The 17,865-nt window shown below is 41.3% G+C and overlaps 1 protein-coding gene across 5 annotated transcripts in view; it reads right to left on the minus strand.

The window, feature by feature from the left end:
* The window catches only part of LOC308099860 (E3 ubiquitin-protein ligase pellino homolog 1), a 59,007-nt gene extending 42,194 nt beyond the window's left edge, over positions 1-16,813 (minus strand). For 2 of the 5 annotated variants that reach the window (XM_080448689.1, XM_080448690.1), the window contains exon 1: positions 8,744-9,170. The gene's annotated coding sequence lies outside the window, so the exon portion shown is untranslated. Of the gene's footprint in view, positions 1-8,743; positions 9,171-11,814; positions 11,855-16,794 lie in introns of those variants that run through there. The other 3 variants (XM_080448694.1, XM_080448693.1, XM_080448691.1) reach the window with 3 other exon arrangements.
* Between the last annotated feature and the right edge of the window lie 1,052 nt (positions 16,814-17,865).

Here is a 17,865-nt window from a genome sequence, read left to right on the forward strand (position 1 = left end):
TTACAGGTCCATTTGGGGGATTTTTCATTTTTTTTCTATTTCTATTTAAACTCGTTTTAAGGATTAATAGGATTACTGAGTTTTTGTTTTGTTTTTAGGAGGATGAAGTGTAACTCCTCCATCATGGCAGCGTCACCCATGAAACCACTGGTAACCACTGACAAAAGCTCAAAACATTCCCCCGACAGGACTGAAGCCACTGTGACAGCTAAGAACAGAATGCACAGAGCATCAGATTTTGTTTCCAATACAAAGGGGCGCACTGGTTTCCAGTCGGTGCTGTGCTGCTGTCTCTGTGCTGTCGGTGCAGTGCAGTGTACTGGTCTTCCGGTAAGCTAGGGTATGGGGTAGCGGCTAACCGATGACAGATGGGGAGACAGGAAGGAAAGAGGAGGGGTGGCGTTTAAAATTACAGCCTCATCAATGATGCAGTGGGATGAATACTGGCTGGCGCGCACACACACACCAAATATGTAGGTTACACATACAGTAGACGCCTAACTAGCAACAGTCAGTCACACACACTGTCTTCATTTGCACGACAGACACACACACATACACATGCCTTCGTGTGTGGAGTGGATGTATGTAATACACCTGCATCCAGGAATGCATTGGAGACATGAAAGCACACACCGTCATGTGGCTATTCATGCACACTAATACTGTGTGTAATGTATGTGTATGTAATACATATATATACATATATATATGTGTGTGTGTGTGTGTGTCTGTGTGTGTGTGTGCACAGTTTAATAATGTGCACTATCCTGTTAAAAATAAATAGCTAAATAATAATAATATGCATTGGTGTCCCGACAATGACCCTTGCCCTCAACTTGCGTATTCAATAATAACATACCGATACAAATTTAGAACGAGCGACCGCCGACCCGTCCATTGAGTTCAATGGACAGGTGGCGCCATCTTGGGAGGTTTTCAGCAATTACTTTCAATGGTGTGACGTCACGTTCTCTTTCTATATAGCCGGCATACCAATGTATCCCGACAATGACCTTTGACCTTGCCTCGCTTATTCACAGGCAGGCCAAAATATGCCACAAACACACCTAGGGCCAGTCTCTGGATATGTTAATACAGACTGCGTGTGTGCCTGTAAACTTATTCAACACAGGAAGGCGTCTAATGTGAAGCAGGAAATAGCAATCATGCATGATGGGGGGAAAAATGGCTTCACAGGCCTGTCTGAAATTTTGTGTGTGTGTGTGTGTGTGTGTGTGTGTGTGTGTGTGTGTGTGTGTGTGTGTGTGTGTGTGTGTGTGTGTGTGTGTGTGTGTGTGTGTGTGTGTGTGTGTGTGTGTGTGTGTGTGTGTGTGTGTGTGTGTAGATAGACACACACCTCCTCCACCCATCTTTGGTAACACAACAAAACTTCCAGCAAGCGCTCAGTGCTGAACAAGTGAAAGTGTGAAACGCTGTGGTTTGTTTCACTTTTATGTTTAACCTCAATCGTGTTTTTGTTTTTTTCTGCTTGTAAAGAGGTCTAGCAGTCAGATTAAATAAAGGGAACTTAGTGTCCTGGCAGCAGAATGCTGAGAGCAGCCATGCCCCAGGCCTGGGGCATAAAAGCGCTGAGAAGCCATCTCACCCACCCACAATGGAAGGGTGAAATGTACAGACAGCAATTTGTCTTCTGGGGGTGTGTGTTTTTTTTTTTTTAGGTGCCAAGCTACTGAAGCTATTGTCAGACATGGTGGGAATGCTGGGACGTTAACAAAGGCTACCATGCAAATGCTGGTATACCTTTGACCTGCCCCTAAAACATTTGTCAGCTCCACCTGCCTCTTCGACAGGTGACCGTCTATCAGACAGCTGGAGGTCATATTCTACTCGAAAACCTTGTTGGATGGGTTAAAATGGCTTTCAGAAAGTGCCTGGTGAATTCTGGGGTGTACCATGGTAGAAAAGAAAACGTTAGGCTTCCTTTGCCGTCAATGCATTTACGTTAGCTGACACCATTTCTTTTTCTTTTTTTTTACACCCAACTCTAAATACTCCAAATAAGGTTCTATTCATGAAATCGTCTGACTTACCGTTAAAGTCATAAACACGCCAAGTAGAGCGATGGAACTCCCTAACAACTTTTCAGGGAGATGAACGGACTCACTGTATATACCAGTTTTTTCCTCTCTGGTTGTCCAACCTAGGTACTGGCAGGACAAACTGCCCAGTGTACTTTGAAACACTGTGTAACTGAAGAAGGGAACAAACCAAGAGGGATAGAGTGATAGAGACGGAAGAAGACGGAGATTATGTCTTGCTCTTGCTCTTTGCTCTTTAACTGTGTTCTCCTTTTTTCTCCCCTACTTTCACAAATCAGATTGTGTTTGTTCTGTGTTCATGTCTGAAATCTATAAAGCTTGTTGTTACCCAGAGGGATAATAACCAATATCAGCCTTAGGGCTGATATTAGTTATTTATTATCATCCTCTGGGTGCTATTGAGGGCTAATAGGCTGAGGTAACGTGCGTGCTATTGAGGGCTAATAGGCTGAGGTAAAGTGCCTACGTGTCTGGGCAATGTCAAATTTATATTTATATTACCTGTATGTTTGATAGAACTCTGCATGGTTATCTAAACAACGGATACCGGATACAAATTTAAACTTTTTTTAAGAAAGTAAGAAAGGGGCTAAAGTCAGTCTGGTGAGAATCTGCACAAACATACTGAGGCATGTGAATATTTATGTGGTAGTAAGTTGCCACTCTTTACACCTATCTAGTACTAAATAAACGTGTCTGGATGCTGCTGATGTTATTGATGAACAACGTCTAGAGTACTCAAGTCTTATTCATGTTTTTTGACAAAACCCCCCTTGATCTCATTTAGTCTTTTTATGTATGAATCAAGTAGCACTATCAAACCTGTCATTTGTATTACTGTACAATCACTGCACCGGGCTAATGAAGGGCTGCTGAATGTCACTCACGACGATATGAGTGTGGAAGCATTGTCCTCAGCCCACCCCACTCCACTCAACTCCACCAGCAGTAGCACTGTGGAAAAACGCTGCGGCTTTAATGCCTCTTTTCTTCCCCCTACCTCACAGAAACAGGCCATAAAAACGTGTCCACAAAGTCTGACCCACTTTCCATGACAAACGCAATCTCTCCCTCTACAAACTGTGGGCTGTTTACCAGACCAGGGGAGACTAAAGCTAAGCTGGGTGGACTGGGAGGAGGCCGGGCGAGCTCCAAGCTCCTTGCTCACAATGGGGTGGGGGGGGCTTAGCCAAGCCGCCGATTACACTCACAGAGCTTGCTGGTGCCTCCTGCCCTGATGAAACGAACCCACGCCACGTGCACAACGTCTGAGACAAACGCACAAGTTCCCACACACTGCCGATGGTGAAACATGCACGCGCCCCTGCACAAAAACATGAATACCAGCATGCACTCTTGACAAACACGAATCGGACGTGTGCACTCAATCACACACACTTATGCACGACACAATGAATCTCACCACTGGCAGCATGCTGTTGGTGTGAATCCTAAGCTTTCTACTGGGAACGAGCCTTCAGCTCGCTTGCGTGCTGCATCCTTGAGCCATTCACACACTTAAGTTTAAACCAACAACTGTGCATACATGCTCCAAATATAACTCATGCAACAACTTAGGGAAAACAAGAGCATGCAGTAAAATCTTGTGTGTTGCAGAGAGATAATACCCCTATGGTTGTTTTTTTCTCAACATTTTCTGACTTTAGCGCTCGTTTTATTCGTTTTATCGATTTGTTTCCCTGGCACAAAAGAGGTAGTGAATAACAAAAACCAAATAAACAAAACAAAAAAAAAACACTGGTATAGGCTACCAAATTGTTATTTCAAACATAAGTATCGGCCCAGAATTTCCCAATCGGTGCATCCCTAATATGGCAGAATATGTTTAGGCGTGCAGAATATGGAGTTGAAAATGCTTTGCTTGAGCACATTCAGTGTCTCTACTAAAAGCAATTGTAGGAATGTCACATATGCCACATGGGCTCAAGGGAGCCATAGCTTCCAATGTCCCTATGTGCATTAGAAAAATAATTTAAGAAAATGCTCACATTGCAGCCTTTTGCAATATAGATATTACCCTTTCATGCAACATTGACACAAATCCAATACTGCTTCCTGAACCTTCATAAAGTAATGTGTAGGCAATCTTTTTTGCAGCACTCATTTAGGCCAACATGTGTTGCTGTGATTTTGGAATGGTTTCAGAATTCCTGGGTGGGTGTTCATCACAAAACAACACAAAAGTACCTTGTAAAGTTTAATATCTAGCAGCAAAAAAAAAAAAGTAATCGCACACTGGAGTTGTTCGGGTTCTATTAGCCACACAGCAACAATACATAGTTTTAGCTGAGGTTTCAGAAAGGTTGTGTCCCCCAACTTACTAGCACATATAAAAGGGCTCATGTAAACGTTCAAAACATTAAAATCATTTATATCACCATTACCTGGGGCTTTTCCCAATCCCCTATGACTGGTTACCACAGTAAAATGTGAAGTGTTAATTGAACTCTGAGTGTGTCAAACTCAAAAGGACTTGTGAGGATCGATTTATACACTCTCAGGGTTAAATTAACACTCTGGATTTTGCTGTAGCAACCACTCATAGCTGAGACTCAAAGGGGCTATTTGCTTTGTTCTATGAGATTACTAGCAGAGCAAAAACACCAAAAACCCTTCAGTTCGGACAAAAATGACTACGGTAAATCAGTTTGGTTTCAGTTTCAGGAACAACAGACGTAAAATGCTGGGGTGTTCATTTAACTCTAAGAGAATACAAAATGTAACCATATTTGTACACTCTCCGCGTTACAAATAGATAAATTAACACTGAGGATTTTACTGTGTACCAGTTTGCCCTTGGTATGAAAAAAGCATGTTTTCTTTGTGCCCACACACTCTCTCTCTCCCCATAAACAGTGTTACTGGGGAGATGTCCTGTTCTGTCCCTGCATAAAGACATAAGAGACCTCCGCTCCCCGTCTGAGCCCATCAGCTCCGATTTCCTGCCTGAAACTGAGACCACTGAGACCACACACACACACACACACACACACACACACACACACACACACACACACACACACACACACACACACACACACACACACACACACACACACACACACACACACACACACACACACACACACACACACACACACACACACACACACACACACACACACACTATAAAGGCATATATACCACAGTGAACACACACAAATTCTCTGTACACACATGCATGCATTCACACACAGTATACACAGGCAAACAGATACTCTCTTATTCTCTCATGCAAACCTACACAGTATAATCCAGTTTCATTTTAAACCTCAGAGATCCATAAGGGTCCATTCTTACACTCCCAGAGTTAAATTTACACCATTTGAATAAAGCTGCTTATTATTGTATTATTGTATTTATTATTTCTGCCAGGCCGCCAAGCTGAGAGGTGGAGAATATGTTTTCGCCCATGTCCGTGTGCGTGTCTGTCCATCTGTCAGACTGTGCATAGCTAATCGCCGACACCGCTCGACCGATTGCTGTCAAACTTTGCATGCACAGTCCCAGTAGGCCAAGGAAGAACAGGTTGCTTTTTGTTTTGGTCTAGAACTCTTGACCAGTAGGTCATCCAGTAACAATTAATTCCCCTGGATTCCTTGGATCATGACACAACTCCCTGTATATAACACACCCATTTCTGTCAACTAGATCTTCCAAAATGTTGCATTTTCAAAACACTGCTACTCCAATAGAATTTTTTCCTTTCCAATGATTGGCTTCCCAAGTTTGTCGGAGGGGCCCATTTAACAAAAAAAGAAATTAATGAATGCAGCGAAATGTGGGAGGGGCCTATTTCTTACAAAAACGCCATTATCTCATGAACGCAAAATCCAATCAACCCCAGATTGGAATCACATGTTGAGGGGCCTCAATAGAGTGCACCTCCAAAAGCACTTCTGAAAACACCAAAAATGCTGCCATCTGTCACACAAACGATTTCCCTCTGCAGCTTCCTCGTGTCCTGCTGGCTGCACCCTACATCTGACAACGCCCTAGGCAGGCCACCCGGCCTGGCGGAGATCTGCGCTTCGAGGTGGATTATAGGAGGTCGTAGTGTTAGGCCTAAGTAGGCTGATACAGCAATTTCCCTATTAAAACTACAGTCACACAATCTCTGCCAGCCATCTCCATGTGGTGACGAATCCTTCTGATGGAGTCTAATCACACATCCTCAGTGAAGGTCAGGATACTAACTTTAGTCCACTACTAACATGGCTGCTTCAACTATTTCAACAATTATTTCACCAGCAAATATATTTTACCAGGCAAATGTGAGAAGCATAATTTGGCAAATATAACCTTAAGAATAGAATAATGTAGGCAAAACTATACTGGTGGACAAGACAAACCTATTAACCGCAGGTCAAAGTTTACCAGGATTTGGCCGGAGGTTGAGTAACCATTTCGGAATTAAAACAGGCTAACCTTACCAATACTGGTGGCTGTAATGCTTGTCTTCTCAGCCAGCCAAAATGGAAAGAAATCAGCCAAATGTTACCATTACTGGGCTGATGACTGGTGTTAATTTCCCACTCTGATCATGTTAGTGATGGAGTTCTCCATACTGACAGGCCTGTGGTCTCCCTGTGAATAATCACAGTGAGGCAGAGATTGAGTTAATGGGTCTCTGCTTTCATCATGACATTTCCAACAGGGGGAAAGGAAGTCTGACTGAGATCACTATCAGCATGGCTTATCACATCAGCGCGGGACTGAACAAGAGGCATAGAGACAAAGACGCAGAGAGAGAGAGAGACAGAGAGAGAGACAGAGACAGAATCCGGATGAGAAACAGAGAGCGAGAGACAAAGATGCAATCGCTGCAACAGTTAATCGAACTAATAGATTGAATCGATTTAAAAACACTTTTTTTGCTGGTGAAAGTTACAGGAGTGCATGGGGTGTGATATGTAAGTGTCATATGAGTGAAATGTGCATCATAAACAGACATTATCGTCTATTTTGTGTATATGTCTGGAAGGAAGGAAGGAAGCAATCCATATGTATGAACAGAAATGTATAATATTACCCTGTGCTTCACAATAAAAAAGATTTGAAACATAAACAGACATTATTTAGTTAACATCATGGGCTTCTAGAGAAACTAACATTTTCAGTTGCTCATCACTTCAGCTTGCAAGTGGAGGAAGAGTCCTTAAACACATGAGGGATTTTTTTTGTAGACCTATGTCCGACTAGTAGTAATTATTTCTAGACTTGAGTACTTGTGACAGGTAATGTATCAGTATGTCTTTCAATACAGTAGTGTGAAGTCCAATGGGCCTGCAACAGTTAATCGGACTAAAACAGTTAGGACTGTATTTTTTTTACATATATATATTATATATATTATGCGCTTCTCGAGTATTTTACTAATTCGAGAGATAGAATAATCGAAGAAAAAAATCAATAGTTGCAGCCCTAAAAGATGTAGAAAGAGATAGAGAAGATCAGAGAAAGAGTGACAGAGAATGTGGGTGAGAAATTATGAGAATTAAGAGAAACAGACGGAGATAAAAAAAAGATCATCTGGGTGAGAAATAGGAGAAAAATGAAGGACAGATGAAGGAAAGGGAAGCATGAATTGGCAATCAAGTCTCTGTAATGGCAAGAGTCTCTGCATTTGCTTAATTCCTTATCAGGCAATGTTCCGTTTCACAACCCACCCCCAGGTCAACACAAAGCCTGAAACTAGTGTACATGTAAACTAATACCTGCATATCACTCTCTCTCTCTCTCTCTCTCTCTCTCTCTCCACCCCCCCACACACACACACACACACACACACGTCGCTCAGAGTCAATCTCCACCAGTGGGCTTATCTTTATAGTGGTGCTGATTTCTAGGGAGATTAGATGAGGGAAAGAAATTAGCCTTGTATTATGAGTGTGCGTGTGCGAGAGAAACGCTCAGCACAGCAGCAGCATTGCTGCTGTTGTTACTTATGACTGATGATGAGGACTTATCTTCCGAGGGTTAGACAACATAGACACACAATAATGCTGTACGAAAAGAGACTATAATAGCCGGCATGTACATGATGATTTATCGTCGTCGCAAAGGCACATGTTGGGGGGACAAAGGTGACGTTGGGGACAGAACAATACCGCTGATGAAGTGCTGGCTGGCTAGCGATGTGAGGCTATATACACTCTAGCCACATTGGTTACAGGATAGGTGGGCAGTCTGGGCACTTATAGGGACATCTGGGCACCTCGATGTAAAATTGGCTATTTTGTCTAAAATGTTAAAAAATAAAATATTTGAAAAATGTTTTTTAAGTAAAGTATACATGTGAACATGCTTAAACATTCGACAATTAAGGTCTAATATTTCTACAATTGCTACAAAACCTGTATATTCATTTTGGGGCATCGACAAGAAGTTGAAGGATGAAATTAAGTGTGATAATGATGTACAGTGCATGTTCACATCATGTATACTTTACATTACTTAAGACCATTTTTCAAATATTTTTTTTTTAAAAAACATTTTGGACAAAATAGCCAATTTTACATGGAGGTGCCCAGATGTCCCTATAGTGCCCACCTATCCTGTATCCTATCCATGTAGTAGTAATGCTATTACTGGGCAGAGTGGACAGGCTTGTAGTGTGGTCACACAGCTGTAGTGTAGTGTGTGTACTCAGTACTCACAGTCACAGGGATGGAGGGATGAGCTCTTCTTTCTCCTACTATCCGATGAAGAGGCTCAAACACAATGCAACCAACCCGGCTGCTGGCTTTAATTCCAACTTGGCGAGGCTAGCATGGGCTCTCGCTAACACACACACTCGTACACACATAAACCTACACACGCACACAAAGGCAATTTTGTGAAGAATTTCCAACCTTCAATCTTGGTTTACAAAAACGAGACACAAGAAGAGAAAGCGAGCGGAGGGTTGCTGTAGTCCCGTACTCCCTCTGTGAACTTGTGAATTTGCACCATTTAGTAAAAATATTAATATCCACAGTTTTTTTGTTTAGTTTTTGGTTGGTCAAACGGGACAGCCTCTGTGTTCTCCGCTCTGTCCTTTGTTGGAAGCATCTGAACATAAACACTGCTCACTCCTTCTGACTGGAGCGGTACGCTGCTGGATACAAAAAACACACACATAGACCAGGCTGACATCGCCGCAAAGGATTCTGGACGCTGTAGTCTCGACACGCCACCTATCCACCTATGGTCGGATCCCCAATACATGAGAAGTAGTTGAGTTCAAGAGCAGTGGTTCTCAAAGGTTCTCATGTGGGTCGGGACCCCCAGGGGGGTCCCCACATGATTTTGGGGGGTCCCCAGATGCCAGTAAAGTGACAATTGAAGGACTTTTAAAGTTTTAAGACCTTTATAATGCCTCAAAAAAGAATAAGACCATTACTACACCAAAAGTATTCAACAACTGTAATTGTCAAATAATATAAGAAAGAGGCAAAACTTGTGAAAAGAGCCTATTTACAAGCTCACAACGCCTTGAAACTCTTGTCACACTGGTAACAGCGGAAAGGTTTTTCTCCAGTGTGGATACGCTGGTGTGTCCACAGTAAGGTGGAATTTTTAAATTGTGAATCAAGTTTCTAGGTTAAAGTATGAAGGAACAGCGAGGTGCCAAAGTTTTCAGATGTATGTTTTAAAAGTAAAATATCTCAAAAACTACAAAACATTTCAAAGTAAAAAAGTTCAAGCATGTGTTATCACAGTAAGTTGAATTATTAAAATTGCCTTAGCAATTGCCTTGGCAAAGTCCTTAGCAAGGCTTAGACAGACAGATAACAAAATGAAGTTCCCATCAAACCTTTTTCCTCAGAGTATGGTCTTTACTGGGAGGTTCTTCATACATTTGTAAAACTGATAAAATATGCATTTTACCAAACAGTGTAAGGCATAGTATTTTTTACACTTTAACGTTGACATGAAATATAGCTTTAGTTACAAATTGCTTTTTAACCATTTTAAGTATTTTAACCATTAGTGTGTTTACAACCTTAGGGTAAGTATGAAATATATTTTTACAGCTCACCATGCATATAATATTGATATAGTAAGCCCACTGTTCTACAACAACATCTTGTTTGTATTCAGGAACAAGACAATTCAAATTCAATTATCATTGCAAGAATATAAGCATGTATAATATTGAACTATAGAAGCTGAACTATAGAACATGGAAAACAACAAGAATTCTCTTAAGTCAAGTAAACTCAATATCAACAAATATGATCCACTCTAAATAATCCACATTTGTCGTCATGTGGCACAGAATGAGTTAAGGCACTGTTGACAATTATTGAAAATTGGAAATACCTCAAATTGTACTTAAGTACAGTACTTGAGTAAATGTACTTAGTTACTTTACACCATTGCCATAGAGTTATAATATATCATCCACACTGATCTACAGTGACCTATACGCTCGGACGAGCGCACTCGTGCAAACGTACACACGCACCCAAACACACGTGCGTGCACTTTTACTTTATTTGAGCATTTCCATACTTTATAATTCCATGCCACGCCCACTAGGCTACATCTCAGAGGCAAACATTGCACTTTTTAAACACAATTATTTGACAGCTTAGACTAGAGAGATACCACTTTGCAGATTTATTATGAATACAAAACAGAACTGACAAATTAGCCTTATGATGTATTATTTTGTACTTTTACTCAAGGTAAATTGTGAATAGGCCTAAAGGACTTTATTAACATGTAATTGTATTTTAACAGAGTATTTCTAAATGTTATTCATGGACACTAAATATTTGCAGTTTGAGTAAAATTGAAGGGAGGATAAATAAATAGCAGATTGTGGTTTTATCCTTCCTTTCATTTAACTAGTGTAAATATTCACATATTTCAGTTTTGTAAACTGCCATGTGTGTATGAAATAAATAAACAAACCTTTACATTGTGGCGCTGCTGGCCTGCTGCTACTTTGTTTTACTAAAGTAAAAAAAGAGTACAGACACACACGCACACACACATATACTGTACATACACTCACACAAACAAATGTTTGTTTTGACCCAAAAAGCCAAAGGAAAGTAATTATGTAACGTGTTTCATTTGCATTGCTTGCTGCTCTCACCCCGGACGCTATGGTAAATCTGTGGAATTCAGTCACAGAGTGGCGTTCTTTCATAGTTTCTTGGGTTGAAAGAACGGAGCGGTACCCTGGATATTACTGTGTACATGCATTTTCACTGGTGGTTGGTGGGAATGGAACCCATGCACCGTGACAGCTGTAATGATATGGTCTGTCCATTTAGCTATACAGGACCATCTCTCTCTCTCTCTCTCTCTCTCTCTCTCTCTCTGTCTGCTCTCCTCTCTCTCTCTCTCTCTCTATCTCTCTCTCTCTCTCTCTCTCTCTCTCTCTCTCTCTCTCTCTCTCTCTCTGTCCTCTCTCCCTCTCCCTCCCTCCCTCTCTCTCTCTTCTCTCTCTCCCTCTTGTCTTCTCTCACTCTCTCTTGCTCCTTCTTTCTCTCTCTCTCTTCTCTCTCTCTAAAAGTGATCTCCAGCTTGCTTGTAACATGTCTCATTCATATGAATCACATGTGAATAATACCCACATTTTGTCAAGGTGTGTGTGTGTGTGTGTGTGTGTGTGTGTGTGTGTGTGTGTGTGTGTGTGTGTGTGTGTGTGTGTGTGTGTGTGTGTGTGTGTGTGTGTGTGTGTGTGTGTGTGTGTGTGTGTGTGTGTGTGTGTTTGTGTGCATGTGATTACCTTGACCACAGGGTAAAGTTAACTTTTATTTAATCTGCTCTTGGCTCCACTTGGATTTTCCACTCAATGTCATCAGGAAGAAGTCATCTCATCTACGACTACACACACACACACACACACACACACACACACACACACACACACACACACACACACACACACACACACACACACACACACACACACACACACACACACACACACACACACAGGCTTATTTTTGCACTGATGTGATGTCGTAAACTAAACACTTTCTCTTGGTCATAAAGCACGGGCCTGCTGACATACTGGAATGCTACAGTAGTTTGTGGTTCAAACTTACTGTGGATGTTTATGTTTTCCAGGACGCCTCACAGGTTTTTGAATGAACATCTTACTTTATCGTTGTCCTAAAACACAAAAGAGTGTATTGTGTTGCACAGTGGTGGACAAAGTACTCAACCCCAGAACTTAGTATAGATACCCCTGGTGACTATGGTCAAATATGATTCAACTACAAATGAAAGTTGCTCAATAAAATGTACTTGAGTTAAAGTACTGCAGTACTTGCTTTTAAAAACACAAAGAAGTCAAAAGTGCATGCTTTTTAAAATGATGAAATATTCAAAAGTACAAATTAGAAAGTACAAAAAACATCAATGATAGCAAAAAAATAGCCGATCCACAAGCTCACAACACGATGCAACGCATTGTGAGCTTTTAGATTGGCAATTTTCACTATTTGAAATGGGGTTTTTAAGTGGTTAATTCATAATGTACAGTACTTGTTCCCTTACTAGACATGTAGTGGAGGCAAAAGTACAATATTTGAAATGTAGTAGTGAAAGTCATGTATCCAAAAAATATGCATTCTCAAGTAACTCAAATAAATGTACTTAGTTACTGTCCACCACTGGTTGCATGGGTGTGTATACAAACAACACATACCCACATGCACATACACAATAGTAGGTGTGTGTGCGCACACAAGCACAAACTGATTTGCATGTGCAAACACAAACATGAATGCCCAGACACTCTTTCACAGACACACCGGCTCACGCCTGCAAAGCACATATTTGCAGCCACACACACACACACACACACACACACACACACACACACACACACACACACACACACACACACACACACACACACACACACACACACGCACACGCACAAACACACAGAAGCACACAACCCTTACCTAATCCTCACACACGCCACACGTTTTATGTAATCTACGCTTGAATCGAGGTTGTTCCTCCTGTTTATGTCGCTATGGTTACAACACCAACTGCTCTGCTGGATGTCTCCAGGCTTGGAAGTCGTAGACACGCCTTCCTTTGATTCCAGAGGCCAGAAACGCGCCAGCCCCTCCACTTCACTAGTGATGGATGTTTTGACAAAACGCTCCTCTTTCCAAGAGCCAATGGGCTGCACTTCTGTGTGAAGAGTCAGGAAATGATGACAAATGCAACTCGGGAGACATGTGGTCCAAGTGGTCAAATTACATTTCTCTGCAGCTATATTTTAGAGCGTTTTTTCAGGTACATGGCTACTCAAAGTACATGGCCATGTGTGTGCACGTGAGTCCTTGAATGTAATGTACACATAAGAGTCTGATTCTGTGAACCTGGATTTATATTGTAACTGCGCCCAGTGTTGGAAGGTAACTAGTACATTTACTCAAGTACTGTACTGAAGTACAATTCTCAGGTACTTTTACTTTACATGAGTATAGTATTTTTTTTTATAATTTATACTTTTACTCCACTACATGTCAGAGGCAAATAATGTACTTTTTACTCCACTACAATTATTTGAAAACTTTAGTTACTAATTACTTTGCAGATTCAGATTATTAACAAACTGACAAATGTTCAAAAAAACTTGAAATATAAAAATAAATAAATAATATTTTGATGTCTCAAGCAGAATATCTGCATGGAACATTCTGCATAATGAGCACTTTTACGTTTGGTACTTTAAGTATATTTTGAGGCCAATTAGGTACATCAAGTACTCAAGTAAAATGGGACTTTTACTTGTAAAATTGTATTTCTACAATGTGCAGTTGCTCCTTTAACTTAAGTAAAACATCTGAATACTTCTTCCACCACTGACTGCGCTACCGTTGCACTTTGTCATGTCTTTCTGTTATGTTTGAGGTTTGTGTGCAGTGAATGTGAGTGTGATTTTTCATCTGTGCTAAGCCTGGCTGTTTGGCAGTGAAAGGGATCTTGAACTTGAACTAGATGTACTCTGGAGAGCAGCTTCAATAACAACTTACATCAAACCTGTTCTATTTGTGTTTCTCTGTTTTAGAAAGAAATTGTGATCATTCGTTGCTCAGTGTTTACGTTTATATTTCAGGCATTTAGGTGAAGTAGAGTCTACATTGCCTGCAGGAGCTTTTAGATATTTTTCTATTCACTGTTGTGATCTGGTAGCCTGGCTTTAATTTTTTTTGCACTGGCAGATTTGTCTGGTTTCCAGGCAAGTGGTCTGGCACCATGACCCCAGGCAGGTGTTGCTCAGTTCAGTGAAAACTTTACTGAGCTGAACAGCATGACCCTGTACAAGTTCAATGACTTGCTAAGGGGGTAGGTTGACTGGAACGGCTGGTGATAAGAAAATTGACTGTTGAGTGTTGTGTTGGTAACGGTAGCCTGTAACTTGTGTACACAGTAAAATCCTTAACGTTCATGTAACTCTGACATTTGCACACCCTCAGCCTGAAAGTAAATCCCAGGAGTTTACATTGTAGCAAAGATGTTGTCAGAATTTGCCCAAATTAGACCGCAATTATGAACTTGTAATAGCCCGGTGACAGCCACTGATACTTTAAAGCCATAGATACCTTGATTTGACACTTTTAAACTGGTCATACTGGGTGTCAAATGTTGGAGTTGTGCCCCACGTGTCCTGCATTTGACCTGATCCCGGCGTCGACCTCTGCTCGTGACTTGATGAATTTGCTTGACGCAACGGGAAGGCCCGTTAATCTCAGCAAGCATCTGCTCTGGTCTCTCCCTCCCCTTCGCCCATGTGATGTGAACAAGCGGACAGCATGAACTGTGTGGAATTGTGCTATAAGGGCAGACTGTTCTAGGGAGAATTTTATCCTCCTGTTGTTGTTGTGTGATAACACCACAACATAGCAACAGCTGGGTTCGCGCTCCTCCGGTCGTGCGCACGGCGCGTCGAGAGCGCAGAGAGAGAGGAGAGGCTAGAAACATGCGGTGCTCATGCTTAACCAAACATTAAATAACACGAGCGTCCCGGGGTTGAGGGGGCCGGGCCGAGTGCTGTTGTCACGCTGCCATGGTGACAGTAACCATGCGCCGGGTAATGTTTACAGAATGTTTAGCATATCACAAACCGTGCTGCCGGGCACAACGGGACCGACTGGACCAGATGAATCACATGTGTGTTCAAAGTGTGTGTGTGTGTGTGTGTGTGTGTGTGTGTGTAGCCTACTTGAGGACATAGCCTATTTAGCTGACAGGTGTTGACAAATTGCTGATCATGTTGCTATTGTGTCCGTGTCCACATTCCTGTGTGCACACACACACACACACACACACACACACACACACGCACACTCTCACACGCACACTCGCGTGTGCATGCGTGAGTTTGTGTGCATGCATGACACAGAGTTATTCCAATTTATGAAACAAAATGTAGGCATTGTTGATTGTGCTCCCACTGCAGTCAGAGAGTGGCCTATAACAGCACTGTAAACACACAGTAACATCCGTCTTCAGCCTGTAGATTGACTGCACTGCACCATAAACTTGATTTAATCATTGAATAATGGTTAAACTTTATTGACCCCAAACAGGAAATTGGGCTAGATACTAGGTCTATATGTATTAAAAAAACACACGTTTTATTTTATGAAGAGGAAGTAGCAACATACAGAAATACCCAATGAGAAACCCTGTAGCTGCAATTTGTAAATTAGGCAATTCAGTCTTCTGCAGGCAGAGATTTAATAAGTTTTAAGTTAGCAAAAGCATTATTTTGTAAAATAATGTTAATTCTTTCTCTCCTCAAACTCTTTGCAGAACTTCTTAGAATATCATTGCATGCTCTGACGCAATGTTCCATAACTTCCATTATGCCTTCTGATGGTCATAAAGTATATTTAAGTTCTATATACGGTGTATAATACTGTAATTGGGTTCATACAGTACACTGTTGATATAGACACGTTGGACAGAATTTAAGATTAATATTTTTTGTTATTTGTATTTATCATTGGTTTCCCATATCAGGTCTCTCTTGTGTTTCAGCCTTGTTGCTGTTGCTGCTATGACACCTGAATTGCCCTCCGGGGATCAATAAAGGTTAATCTTATTATCTTACCGTACATGCACGTACGCAGCATGCGCGTGTGTGCATACACACATTCAAAATAAACGCACACTGCAAGCATCACTCATAAATCCAAAGTGGTTATTTGAAGACTTGTTTTTAGGTGTCTTCAGTGTTTCAGGTCAGGTGCCTTGAGTAAACATAGCCATGCTCCCAGCACAGTGGTGGAAGAAGTACTCAGATTTTTTTTACTTAAGTAAAAGTAGCAATACCACAATGTACAAATACATGCTACAAGATTTACAGCGGTGCGACATGTTGTCAAGCTTGTAGATCATCATCAATTTCTGCTAAATGACTGTAATGTAATGTAATCAATTTCAAATAGCAGAAGTATAAAACAGGTAACAATCAAACGTAAGTAACAGTACCTTGAAATTGTCTTTAGTACAGTACTTGAGTAAAAGTATTTAGTTACTTTAGTTTACACCATAGCTTGAGTGGCCTGTTTGAAATGTTAATAGTGTTTTTTAGATGGATACACAGTATAATCCTCAGTGTTAATTTGTCCATGTGTAACTCTGAGAATAGACTAAATAAACACTGAGAATTTGACTGTGTAGTCATTGTGTGGATATGGGAGAGTATAAGCAGACTGAAGTCAGAGGATACCTGTTTGAAGCAAGCTGGCAGCCATGTGTGATCTCTGCATGCACCCCGGATATATGGGCTTTTCTAATCTACATGTAAGTCTTCTGACACACGCGCACGCACACGCACACGCACACGCACACGCACACACACACACACAGAGACATGCAAGCGCCCACGTGCACCCCGCCCCACATACACACACACACTCATGTACATTTCACATTTACTGTATATACAGTACAAAACAAACATTTTTGCAACCCCCCACTTTGTACATGTGACTTCACCCACACACCCATTCTAACACTAAACACACACACACACACACACACACACACACACACACACACACACACACACACACACACACACACACACACACACACACACACACACACACACACGCACACACACACAAAACTTCCCCATTGCTGTTGAGACAAAGAAATATAGACTTCAGGCTACTCAACGCAGCGATGTCATCATTGCCATGGTGACGAGCAATACAGTAGGGTCTGCAAGGATGTGAGCTAGCATGATGTCATTCAATAAATCTGTCTCTCATGCCCTTAGAGGATTTGCCTTTTTCCTTTTTTTCTATTCTTTATTCCTGGGTGAATTTCATAATCACTGCTGTGTCCTGTGGGATTTTACGTGCACATGTTGTGCAAAACTTTAACGTTACGCAACACTTTTACAATATTGTCTATGTCCAGAGCAGGATAGAACTAGTGTATGAACTGGAAAAGCACAAACATTCTGTGAACACTCAAAAAACATGGCCTAAACCCACCCTGCACTGAGGTGTATAGTAACACCATCATCTAAAAATAGAAAAAAATAGAAATGCATGTACATGTATAACACTGTATTGTATTGTTTATTTCTATCCCGTTTCCATTTCTTACAAACCTTTTTTTTTTGTATCGCTTGACTGCAGTATTTTTTAGTGAAACTGAAGTTGAATATATGTTTGGATAAAGTGCATCTGCTCTGTTTGATTTATATTTTGCAAAAATAGAAATAACATTGCCGTTACTGCATAGCGGTGGTTCTCAAAGTGGGGTCTGGGGACCCCAGGGGTCCTTG

Source organism: Gymnoscopelus braueri (genome assembly GCF_963280865.1).
Source record: "Gymnoscopelus braueri genome assembly, chromosome: 14".
In the NCBI taxonomy this organism is placed as follows: Eukaryota; Metazoa; Chordata; class Actinopteri; order Myctophiformes; family Myctophidae; genus Gymnoscopelus; species Gymnoscopelus braueri.